General features: G+C 34.0%; 1 protein-coding gene across 5 annotated transcripts in view; it reads right to left on the reverse strand.

The window, feature by feature from the left end:
* Positions 1-13,686, reverse strand: part of SP2353 (EGF like, fibronectin type III and laminin G domains protein pikachurin) — a 165,595-nt gene that overhangs the window by 141,301 nt on the left and 10,608 nt on the right. Inside the window, exons 1-3 of one of the 5 annotated variants that reach the window (XM_066743214.1) lie at positions 11,232-11,640; positions 10,457-10,481; positions 9,963-10,161 (exon numbers count right to left, since the gene is read on the reverse strand). The exons of 2 other annotated variants lie outside the window; for them this stretch is intronic. The gene's annotated coding sequence lies outside the window, so the exon portion shown is untranslated. Of the gene's footprint in view, positions 1-9,962; positions 10,162-10,456; positions 10,795-11,231; positions 11,641-13,686 lie in introns of those variants that run through there. 2 more of the 5 variants (XM_066743205.1, XM_066743224.1) reach the window with 2 other exon arrangements.

Raw genomic sequence — 13,686 nt, forward strand, 5'->3', positions numbered from 1 at the left:
CTTTCCCTTTGACCCATAGCCTTTTATATTTTCATCCAGTAATACTTATTTTACCTACAAAGAAACTCAGCATCGTACCTTGCTAGTCTCCCTGGAGAATCTCTATATGGAGATATACTACTGAAATAACCATGCAATGAAAAAATGCCACGCAATTTGACTCAAAAACGTTGTTGCACAACAATCTTAAGGACTCGAAAATATTTTTGCATTTCACTTTGGATTATTCTTTCGTGTTTTTGGGTAATAATTGCTTATTTGTCGTAGTCGTATTTATTTGTTTGGTATTTGGATTATTTTGAATTTTAAGTAATTGTACACTTACAGGTGTAGCTAATCTCCCTGGAGAATCTCTATATGGAGATATACTACTGAAATAACCATGGAATGAAAAATTGCCACGCAATTTGACTCCAAAACGTTGTTGCACAACAATCTTAAGAATTCTCAAATATTTTTGCATTTCACTTTGGATTATTCTTTCGTGTTTTGGGGTCATAATTACTTAACTGGCAGACGTATTTATTTGTTTGGTATTTGGATTATTTTGAATTTTAAGTAATTGTACACTTACAAGTGTAGCTAATCTCCCCAACGAATCCCTAGATATACTACTAATTAACCCATTAACGTCCAAAATGTCAAAATTTCTTGCACGTTTTCAAAGTGATTTTTTCCTATGTAATTGGCGTTGAAAAAATTCTTGAACCACATATTCTAATGTAAAATTGCATGCTCTTTCAGAATCCGTTGCCAGAATCATGATAAAACTCACAGGAAAAGAGATATGCTCGATTGAAACATAAAAAACACCTAAATTTTCGAAAAAAAAAATTTTTAGGATTTTTTTTCGAAGTGTTACGGTGAAGATATCACCTTGCGACCGTGATCAAAGGTGATCATGGGAGTTGAAGTTTAACAGGGAATTTTTTTGTTGACCTTGAACCATCGCTTCTTTACAAAATGGCGGAAAAAACGAATTTTTTTTTTCAATCTTCATCAACTTTTTTCTCGAAATCTATGGTCTTTAGAAAAAAATTCATAAAAACAAAAATGCCTTAGAATCGCTCGAGGAACATTCTCAAATTTTTTCAGAATTTTTTGAGACAATTTTTGATTTTCCGGGAAACTTGTGAAATGGAATTTTCAAAAATTGTCTCAAAAAATTCTGAAAAAATTTGAGAATGTTCCTCGAGTGATTCTAAGGCATTTTTGTTTTTATGAATTTTTTTTTAAAGACCATAGATTTCGAGAAAAAAGTTGATGAAGATTGAAAAAAAAAATTCGTTTTTTCCGCCATTTTGTAAAGAAGCGATGGTTCAAGGTCAACAAAAAAATTCCCTGTTAAACTTCAACTCCCATGATCACCTTTGATCACGGTCGCAAGGTGATATCTTCACCGTAACACTTCGAAAAAAAATCGTAAAAATTTTTTTTTTCGAAAATTTAGGTGTTTTTTATGTTTCAATCGAGCATATCTCTTTTCCTGTGAGTTTTATCATGATTCTGGCAACGGATTCTGAAAGAGCATGCAATTTTACATTAGAATATGTGGTTCAAGAATTTTTTCAACGCCAATTACAGAGGAAAAAATCACTTTGAAAACGTGCAAGAAATTTTGACATTTTGGACGTTAATGGGTTAAATAATCAATGAAAAAATGCTGCTCAATTAGGCCCAAAAACATTGTTGCAATTATGTTAATAGTACTAAAATATTTTTGTCATAAAGGTATTCTTTATCTTCTTTGGTATTTTTGGGTCATAATTCCTTATCTAGCAGCGCAGTCATATTTAATTTTTTGATATTTGGATTATTTTAAATTTTAACTAATTTTACACTCACAACTGTAACTAGTCTCCCCGACGAAACCCTAGATATACTACTGAAATAATCAATAAAAAAATGCCACTCAATTAAGCTCCAAAACTTTGTTGCAACAACGTTAAGAATATACTAAAATATTTTCTCATAAAGGTATTTTTTACCTTCTTTAGTATTTTAGAATAATAATTGCTTATCTAGTAGCAGTGTTTGTTAATTTTCTTGGTGCTTGGATTGTTGCGAATTTTAATTAATTGTTGGCTCACGAGTATACAGTAGGTATATATACAGTATATATATTGGTAGATGCAGCATCAGGAGGCAAATTCTGTAAGATTTGATACGTTATGAAATCTCTCTGTCTGTGTGGTATAATTCTCTCTCTCTCTCTCTCTCTCTCTCTCTCTCTCTTACTCACTCATAAGCTGACAATGCGTTTCGAGAAATTTTTAATTAAAGCCAGCAATGCGTTACACGATGAATACCAGTAAGCTGGATTTATATTTCGAGTAAACGCACATCCTGCACTGTTAAAATTCTACAGGATGTCTAACAAAGAAAAAAAACAAATATCAGTTTTCGATATACAAAATAAATTCACCATAGATATAGCAAGTGACTTTGAAAATTTAAATAGAAATAAAAATGACAAATCATAGACAGGAAACAAATCAATAAATCTATACATATATGTATATATAGAATGAAAATGCCACAGTACCTCCAGCAATAAAGCTATAAGTTCTCGATACAGAAAATAAATTCCCTAGCAATGAGCAAGTTGGAAAATTTATGAAGAAATAAAAATGACGAATCATAGAGAAAATAAATCACTATTTCTCCGGAATTAAATTGCGAAGGAGAGAAAGGGATGATTTTTTGCGAATGTTTTTCGCGGGAAGCAATCCGACAAAGATTCTCAATTTCTTCTGGGAGGAAACTGCTTGGGAAATAGAAGAGAATCGTAAGATGGAACACCTGGGTGTCCGATAGGTGGACGTGAAAATTTTTTGATTGATATTCCGTGTTTCTCGTAACCATTTCGAGCGATCCGTATTCGTTTAGCGTTGAAAAGGAAATACATCACGGTGCATTAGTCTCCCTTTATCAATATTCCATCAGCCAGACACCGTTCTCTAACGAGGTATTAACGAAAAAACCCCCTGCCATGCAAATCTTTCGCAAAATTTCCTCCTCCCTCCTTCTTACCCCACCCCCCCCCCCCCCATCCCAACTCACCCTTCCAATATTTTATTTTTGTCTGGCTCGCCTCTCCCCGATGAATGCAAAAATCTCGCTCTTCCCCACCCCACTCCCCACGCTATTACGGCTAATATTTCTTCGTCAACATCGTAATTGCCTCTCGCGAGGTGCGTTCGGTTGGCCGAGGAGAAATTGCTCGAAGAGATCAAAATAAAAAAAAAGAATTGGATCGTTTAATGCTCGATCCCTACAGGCGAACGAAGGAATGTCTTGAGTGTATGCCATTTTGTCAGAAGACTGTGGTACGATTTGCGAAATATGTAAGCAAGTTTTATATTTCGAGATATAACGAGATAGCCATATATATATATATATATATATAGAAGCATTTCACGAGATTCGACAATGGAGACTCATTAAATTTAATTAAATTCCTTCGTGGTTTTCCAATGCTCCAATTACATTCAAAGTTGAAAATATTTCTAGTACGATGCTTGTTTGGCTCCGATCATTCGATGGAGAATATATATATATATATATATATAGAGGTGGGGAATATAAAAATCGAAATAAAAAGAATAAGGAAAAAGAAATAGAAGGACCGTGTGTAATTTAAATTCTACATTTGCCTGCTGTTCTTCAGGAATCTTATCGAATTTTTCCAAGTGTTTCTACAAATTTGTGTTACACCCCTCCCCCCCCCCCCCCTCCCTCTACGCAGGGGATTTAAACACGGTCGGAGTTCCGGATGTCCGGAATCGCTCACGGGATAAGCAATCTCCTGGAGGACTCGGACAGGCCTTTCAAGAGGAGAGAAACTATTGGAAAATACTTGCTGCGACTGGCGTGGCTAAAGTTTCCTCCTCGTTGAACCACTGCTAAGACGGCATCCTATTACTCATGCTATCCTATTATATTATAAACTTGCATCGTCGTATCGTTAACCTCATCGAAACGCAGACACCCTCATATTGCCAAGTATTTAACAGACTCGTGCAAAATGGAATATTGTATGTAACCTTGCTTGTGTGTGTGTGGATCGAATCATTTGGGAATCTGAGAAACACACAGGACTACCACCAATCTCAATTTCACCATATCAAAAGTTTCCTAAAGAGAAAAAACAGGATGATGCAGGGTTTCTGAGAAAAATTTACAAGAATATTCCAAGAATTTTAAATTAATAATATTAGAATTTTTGTAAAAGTGATAGAAAATGTTTATACCTTTTTTAATTAAACACATTTTTAAGTTACAAATTAAGAAATTCATTACAAGATTAATGAGGTGTGGAAAATTTAGATTTAAACGAGATAAAGGTACTTAATAATTTATTATATAATAAAAATACTGTTAATCATATTACATTTAATTATTGTGTTCGTATTTCAAAAATAAAGAATTTGATAACTGTTGAGTACTCGATATAAGCGTAAATCTTATCTAAATCACCCCTTGACTTGTAGAAGCTCAGATTATTGAATTTATAAAAAATCTCAACTCGAATATCATCGCGTCTGATATTTTTCTACTTAAAATAAGCACACCTTGATATATAGCAGCGATAAAAATTTTTCAACGATAAATAAACAATTTATAACATTCCTATACCCATCGATCGATTCTTGCCTGGTAAACAGAATTAAAAAGAGATATATATACGTGCACCTATAACGCTATAAACGTGGATGGGGATTCGCTAAAGAAAAAAAAGCAAAAATATCCCATTAAGAAATGCCATTCTTCTACCTCTGGTGAGTACAATAAGAATGCAATCATTTGGAAGAACTTGGACCTTAACGACATCTAAACGATCTATTTTACGAAGACGATTAAACCAGATATGCCAAGAAAATATGGATATTTTTCCAATATACAAGCTATCAACCCCAGACGCACAAAAAAATCCTACGATGGATCTTATCTGAGAATTTATCCATCGATCAAATCAAATAACAAAGACTAATCACTTGTAAAACGTCACAGGTCAACCTAAAAAATAAATTATCCAGTACAGTGATCAATAAACACAAATGTAAAACCTTCGTAAATACATAATTATCAAAATTAATTATTTTTTTCTATAAAAAATGGGGAAGATCGAAAAGGGTAGATTTTTCTGGTGCAGCAGCCCTTAATAGCCACGATCCTCGTTATTTCTCGAGCTATTTCAGCCCCAGACGTGGAAGAATCGGTCAATCGACGACATAAATTTAGTCTCTCGGTCTCGTTAAAACAACTATAATTCAAGGATCCGCAGTCGAGGAGATTCGAGGCACGAGGAGAGCAGAGAAGAATGTTTGGAGATGGAGGAAAATTTCAAGAGAGCTAGGAATCCAATAATGTTGTCGTTGGTTGAGCAAAATTTTCGAATCTTTCTCTTTGGAGGGAGTGAGTATATATATATATATATATATAGTAAACGTAGAGGTATTCGTTGGATATATTCGGGATTCCCTTGGCCAGGTCGGAAGTACAACGGTGACTATAACATTTTAGCAAACGCAGCTGGAATATCAGCCAGCCTGGCTCATTTAATTCTCCTCTTTTCACGCGATTATATCTCTCCTTTCTCTCTCTCTCTCTCTCTCTCTTAGTTGAGACTCGGTGCACGTTTGAAATTTTCTTTCCAAAATGCGAAGGAGCCATCGCATCTGCGTTAATTATATCGTGCACCGATCCGAGGAAAATCTGCAAATCTTCTCTTCTTCAGAAAAAGTAACAATTGCAGTTTTCTATTTTTTTTTTTTTTTTTTAGGTTTATTTCCATAATCGAGTGGAGCAAAGTCAGTTTTGGAGGAAAAATGTATTTTTAGTGTTATTTACGAGAGATAAATTTATATAGGGATTTTCACTTTCTCGTTCGCACCAGTTTGAGAAACGAAGCTACCCGAGCGACGGCTCCAAGGAATCATTAACTTTTGGAACGAGACGATCGATCCTCCACGGTGGATGGAAGAAAAATTCCCATCCAGCAAAACATTTGTAAAGGAGCCCGATTGCGCACTTTCTGAAAAATGCTTTTACATAAATCCACGCTCTCTCTCTCTCTCTCTCTCTCTTACTGCTCTCGTCCCACAAGATTTACGAATTGCAGAAATTTCCCGAGAAGAGAGCAAACTCTTTAATTTATACGTGTTTCTAGGGAAAGGATGGGATTGATATTTGATTCTATAGAGTATTTACGATAAGATGTAAAATCGTACGTGTATAAACAATACGAAACAATTTTTCATTCGTATAGTTGACTTTTCTCTAGGATTATTTGGAAGTATAGCTTGACTGTGGGATTATTTATTCCATCGTGGCTTATCGGAATTAAAAAGGATATTTGACATTTCTGAAGAAAAGAGCAAATTCTTTCATTTTTATATTTCTGAAGGGAAATGCTACAATTGATTCTATAGAATATGTATAGATATGTACAAACATTACGAAACAATTTTTCATTCGTAGTTGACTTTTCTCTAGGATCATATGGAAATCAGGTTTGATTAAGATTATTGATTAATGGTACTATGACTTATCGGAATTAAAAAGGATGCTTGACATTTCTGATGATGAAAGCGAATTCTGTATTTTTTCAATATTTAACTTTTAATATTTCTGTCTGGTGTCATATATTTGATCAATAACAAAATTTTTCTTTGGAATTAATCATGTATGTTCATGCAGCTTTTAAATGAAAAAATCTTTAAAATTGTTACAAAAAATTCCCACCCTTTAAAGGTTAAGGGTAAATACCAGGATAAATTTTTAATTATTCGTATAAGATACGGTAAAATTTAATAACACGTAACGTTGAAGAAGTACGTCTGTTTCTCAGTTAACAGTTCTTCAGGATCATATGGAAATCAGACTTCGTTAGGATGACTAATATACGATTGATTTCGTGGCTCATTGGAATTGAAAAACGATACCTGATATAGAATCGCAGTAATATCTGAAGAAGAGAACAGATTCTTTATTTTCTTGATGCTTAACCTTTGAAAGGCCTTGGTTGGTCATATTTCTATTTAGGAATTTCTCATACATATGCAACTTTTACATAAAAAATTCTTCAAAATTGTTACAATAAATTCCCACCCTTTAAAGGTTAAAGGGAAACATCAGGATAAATATTTAATTGTTCGTGAGATACGGCAAAAACTAATAACACATAACGTTGAAAAAGAACGTTTCATGCTCGGTTGACCGTTCTTCAGGATCATATGGAAAAATGAGGTAGGATCAGGATTATTAATACGATTGGTATCGTGGCTTATCGGAATTAAAAACGACACGTGAAGTAGTAGCGTGGGCCGTGGGCACGTGAAAGAGCCGAAGGGAGGAAAGGAGGGGAGGGGGAGGGAAAATCGATCGTGGCGGTCTGCCGAGTTAAAATCTCGTGTTCTGCCCGAGAGTTCTCGCTCCGCTCGTTTTTTAAGTCGACGTATAATTCTTGCGGCGGAAAATATTGTTACTGTCGCTGCGCATTGCGGAGGGCTGATCGAGTTGGGATAAAAAAAGTAATTTACATGAAGGAACCGGATATCGTGCTACGAAGGCCCAGCACGCCAAGTCAAAAAATACGAGATTGCTCGGAGGACTTTCAAAATCACAAACTTTCTCTTCTCCTTTAACTTTCTTCACCCCCTCCCATCGCTCAAATAAACTTTAATTTATGCATTTCACGTCTACTCTACGAAAAAAGGATTCTCTGCTCAAAATGTCCTACATTTTTTTACTTCATTCTTGAAACAATAACAACATTTTTAAGTATTGAGAGACATTGTAGTGCCTCAATGGCAAATACATATAAAAGTAGAGTCATGCCTATACCACCATCGAGGGACTATACTCTTTCATAAAGATAGTTGGGCCGTTCCAATTTTCAAACTAATTTTTCTTCGCGAATAATTCATTGTCATTATTTAAATAAAAGCTTTTATTTTAAATGATTTTGAAAAAGCTTTCATTTGACCCTAAGAACATCATAATCGGTTCATGCAATCCAAACATCTCATACTATATTATCTATATCCCATAAAAAACAAGCTTCGCTCGTAACAAAAGACGACAGGTATATAAATCGTCCAGTGTCAATCATATAGTAAAATAAAATATTAAAATTAAGCAAATTATTGAAATCCAAATGTTAGGCAAGTATTTATTTTTACTGTGGCAAAAGTTAAAATTTCGAGAAAGAAATCGTAACACAAACAATTAAGTTACTTGCCGGCGGCCCGTTCTACGCAATGGCCTTAAATAGTCACATTTTCGAATTGGGGTTTAGCAACACTTTAACGCTTTTATTGTAAGATAGAAACTTATACGTATGGACATTATGGGCCCCAGGCAAGTAACTTGTTTGTGTTACTATTTCTTTTTCGAAATTTTAACTTTTGCCACAATAAAAATAAATACTTGACTAACATTTGGATTTCACTCATTTTTTTAATTGGAATATTTTATTTTACTATATTGTTTATGCGTTGGATGATTTGTGTGCTTGCCTTTCTTTACAAGCGAAGCTTTTTTTTTTATATAAAAATTAATGTAAATTATTTTCTTCCGATCAGTTCATATTTTTATAAACCTTACGTACCGAACCCTCAAAGTCTCAAATTATTATTTACTTGGAATTTCTCGGCGAATGTTTAAATTCTAAAGTTTTTTGGCCTACTAATAACAAATTTCGAATCAAACAGTGAAATTTAAAATAGCTGATCAAGTAAACCAGTTGTTAAGTATAAAATTTGAGTCAGTTTCAAATATTAAAATATCGTGTCGATTTTCAAGCCTTATAATTATTAATTTAACATATTACATTATATATATATATTCAATTAGCAAATAATATACATAGCTTGTTAGTGATTATTTGTCGATAATATATCCACTCGGTTACTAAACCACGTCGAAATTGAAAAATTGAACCTGCAAAAAATTTCGAAAAAAATATATATTGATCTACAATACATTGATGCCATCTAGTAATTTTTTCAATATTTTACATCATTTGCTTGTCGCCCACCTGATTTTGTACAAAAAAAAAAGCACATTTTTTTCACCGTTTGAGATTGTTATAAACAATTGCAGTTCCTACATTACATGTTAAAATCAACAAAAGTACCAAAAGTGATTACTCAGATATGTATTGAAGCCAAAAAGTTCCTGGATTACCCAAACTGTTCATTTTTACGTTACAAAAGCCAATGGAGAATAAGTGGGGAGTATACTTCTCATTGTGTGTGTGTGTGTGTATGTGTGTGAGACTCTAAAGGTTACAAGTCTTTATTACAGCTTCCTAACACTATGTTTTCGTCTATCCTGAAAATATGACGACCGGGGAATCCATTGGCCCACCCTTTCCTCGTTAGATCTCGAATTGCGGTCATTCGAGTGTATGGCTTGTACTCGTAACTTTGCGTTCGATTTTCAGCATTGAAGTCGACCTAATATTTTATTTTTTACTTAATAAAGATAGAGAGATAGAGATGATTAACTATTGACGTAATATTTATTGTAACCTTACATATGCGGGAACACCACCCTCCACGTGCATCGTATCTCCTCCGACTTCGGTGTGAGAAGTCCATTGAATATCCAGATAATTGAAAATTGCGCAAGTGTAAACCTCGTCCGTAGCCAATACTAATTGGAACGTGTTAGGTATAGTTAAAGCATGTATGAGCCCTCCTGCGAAAGATACATTTTTCCACGTCACGATGACCGCATGTTTCGGTTCAAAAGAATCAGACCCAACGACACCCTCGCGAATATCTATCATATTTCACCCTCTCTCGCATTTCGGCCCAAAAATTGATCGTTTCTCGTTTGCAAATCCCTCTCCAATCTTTCGAGATATAAAAATTAATTTTAATATAAAAATTGTAATATTTATAAAAATACTTTAAGATTTTTTTTATATTTCTGAATTAATATATTTATACCTGAAATAAATGCCTGGTCTCTTCTGATTGATGTCAGCTCCGAGAGAAGAGTTTTCCGATGCGACACTTGCGGTAAAATATAACCTATATGAAGGTGGGATCGTTCTTCCCCGGCCAGTCTTTGACGGGGAATACCAGAGGGTGGTCGTAGTAATCCGGAGGATCGCTAAATATTCTATAGGTAACCATTGATCGATAACTAAATAGAAACAATTGGTTTCATCATCAAACTTGTTTAAAAAACATAAAGAATTGTTAGAAAAATTGCGAGAGGCACTCTTGTATGATTGAATCTGGAGCCAAAGAATGGAAGCTGGAAATTTAAACTTTTGTGGATCCGAGTGTTTGACGAATGAATATCAGATTGATAATCGCCCTGATTTTTATCGCCCCCTTTGTCAAAATACCAATACATAAAATTACTGCGTATCTCTCGCAATCTTTTTTCCGTCGCGTTAAACACTGGTAAATAATCATCTGGACGGGGTGCGTACCTATCCGAATCCTGATCAGTAAAATCTAAAATAAAATAAAAAATTTTAAGCATTTCACCTTTTATTCGTATTATTCAACGAGGCTGTTATCTACTTTTATTATATTTTTCAAATTATAGCTCAAAATGATCGAATATGCAAGACTGATAAATTTTCTTTATCAATAACTGGGTATAGATAACAAGGTGCACGATATCAGTGATTCATCCCCGATTCACGCACAAGTGATTAATCCTTAAAGCGCACTAGGGGTCTAAAATATCCCAAAGCAAATAGCTTCAATTGTAACTTGTAGGATTCAAAGTTTTGTATTTGTACCGTCAATTGTGAAAAACCGATTAATGAGAAACATTATTAATTATTTTCGTAATAGAATACGTGAGAATACAAGTTTTGTAGACATTATAAAAAGTTGGGGTCTAAAAGACCCCATGTACGTTTTATGATATTAATGGGAAGTGTGCGCTTCAATGGTTAAATGACAAAACATAAGATATAAGTAATATAGCTAACATATCAACACTATCTCCTAAATTTAATTTAAACTCATCCGCAAAGAAGTATTAAATCTTTTTTAAACAAACCTTCGCGATGAACTAAGAAAATAACCCGATGAATTATGCCAATTATGGTATCATATAGTGTTGAGATTAATTAACAAACAAAAAAAAAACATCTAATAGTTTGGTGCTTAGAGAAATGGTCATGCCCATTGATAACGCACTACTGACCGTATCTTAAATATTTTCCACTCGCGTTTCATCAGCGCTCTTACCGGGAATCGAAGATTTTGGTTTGTCTTCAACGTCCTCATTATTTTTTTGTTATAAAACTATCTACCGGAAATGAAACCAAGTCTTTTTTATCGTGAATGGTTCCGACTTGGACATAGTCGTGCACAGATTTTTCGTGCTCCTCATCTACTTCTTCGTATGGATCTTCCGGGTCGACTGCGAGGTTCGGACTCACTTCCGGTTTCGCTATTTCCCAGCTTTCCTCATCAACCGTTGTCTCGTCGGGTGGAATAATGCTATATGCACTTTCCAGGGTTGCGTTCACGTTCTGGGCCAAGCATTTCGTAAGGGATGTAGTTAACAGAAGAAAACAAAGAGCCACGAAGAAATTAAAACTAAATTCTTGCGGTTATCGTGTCCGCATCTTGAATCCGTCAAACTTTACGAAGCAATCGCTTTGGTACGCACAACGAAACTGGACAGAGATTCGAGTAACGATTGTATCGAACCGTGATAACGGCGGTGATATCATCCTTTTTATTGTGATAACGTATTGTTATTTTTTTACTACAATAGTCCCTCCAGGAAGAGTTTGATCATAAAGGATTCAGAAATGTTAGCATTTTCATTGGTTCCGCCATTTTTTTACTACAGTAGAGAGGATACGAGCGCGAAACTTAAACAATTGCGATTGTGCATGCTGTTGGTAGTTTCAGTTTTATATTTTGGTTCTTATTTGACAGTTTATGTAATAAATAGTAATTAGCCGTGATTCTACATACAATGTTATATTTTCAATCTGAGAAGGGTACAAGATGAAAAAAAGGATTTAATAAAAAATGCAAAAATTAAGTTTTTAGCACCGTTGTTCATAGAAGAAACTTCAGCTTAAATTTACTTTATAATCTTTAAGATATCTATTAAACAAGTACAGTTGATTTTAAGCTTGAGATTAAGTTTAAGATTGGACGATGGATATCAGTACTACGAGTATATTTATCACATTTATTTTATACCAGTAAGTCATTTGGTGCAAGTGTGCGCACTTGCCCATTAGAAGATTGTCAGGCTTAACAGATAAGGGTTAGTAAAAACAAAAATAGATGAAGGTCCGATAAGGAATTTATTAGAGTACTGATTGCCAAAATAAATTTTACAGTAAACCGTTTCATTCAAAAAATAAGTACCTAATTTTATTTAAAAGAAGACAGAATCTGTACATTTGACCCGTAAGTCGGGTAAGTGTGCGCAGTCCTATAGGGCAAATGAGGGGCAGTTGAGAGAATGTGAACGCATTAGCCCTAACGATTAATATCCACAAAAAATGTATTATTTATTTCAAACGAAATTAACAGATTTTCACAATAATTTACTCTCTTTGGAAAAGGTCAAATAATTTATATTTAAAGCTATATCTACGTGCAATCACAATTAACAAATCCTCGAGATCGATTTATTAACAAATCGCATAGAATAACTCTATAAAACCAAGAGGGAATGAAATTAAGAGATATGAACATGTGTATGTACACACACACACACACTTATGCCCACGATACAGATTGAGAATAAAAATTGATAACTACACCGGTACTAAGTATAGCATCAAAACTGATACATGATATTATTCTCAAATAAATTCTTGACATGGAAAAAAATATCTTACCTTAATTTTAATCTCGACTTAAGCTTGACATAACTTATCGTTATGAAAACAACTATTTTGGAAACGTATAAATTTGATTTTATTGTAAAAAATAAAATCGCCGTACAGAGTGTTACTTTCTTGGTCTAAACTAACTTTCCACTCAAGAACCTTCGATTTGCTCTTGTTTATAACAATTTTAATATTAATATTGACTTCCCAAAACTTTATATAACATCTCAACACGTAACTTGTGATTGACACGTGCATGTGTGTTTGTAACGGAAGAAGCATCATCGTTTCCGACAAATTAAAATTGGAATATTTACCAACTTAAATTTAATTCCCTTTTCCTTATATAGTAACACAGAGAAAACTTATATTCTAGGAAAATTAGAAAAAATTAATTGTATATATACAGAGTGTGGCGCATCAGGCACCCCAGAGCATGGGTACAAAATGACGCGTATCTCTTTAATTATAAGAGATATGCAATTTTTGCATAAAACCTTTTCGAAACCTCTTGTTATTTGCTTTCAATAAGGTCATATGAAAAAATTGAATATCTGTTACAGTTAAAGAGATACACGTCATTTTGTATCCATATTGTGGAGCGTCTTACGCGCCACCCCCTGTATATACAGAATTTTGATTTATAATTCTGAATAGTTGCAGTAGTTTGTTTGCTCAAGACATTGCAGGAATATATAGAAGAAATTATAAGCCTGGAGGCATACATATACTATATGTATATAGTACGAAGGGATAAGCTGCATTAATTAGCAAAAATTTCAGGATTGGTAGATTTGCCAATCAGAGAACGCATAGAGAAATACCTCGTGCATGGATGC

The sequence above is a fragment of the Prorops nasuta genome, unplaced genomic scaffold (genome assembly GCF_024137725.1).
Source record: "Prorops nasuta isolate Cenicafe-Biocafe unplaced genomic scaffold, Cenicafe_Pnas_1.2 PNAS00002, whole genome shotgun sequence".
Lineage (NCBI taxonomy): Eukaryota > Metazoa > Arthropoda > Insecta > Hymenoptera > Bethylidae > Prorops > Prorops nasuta.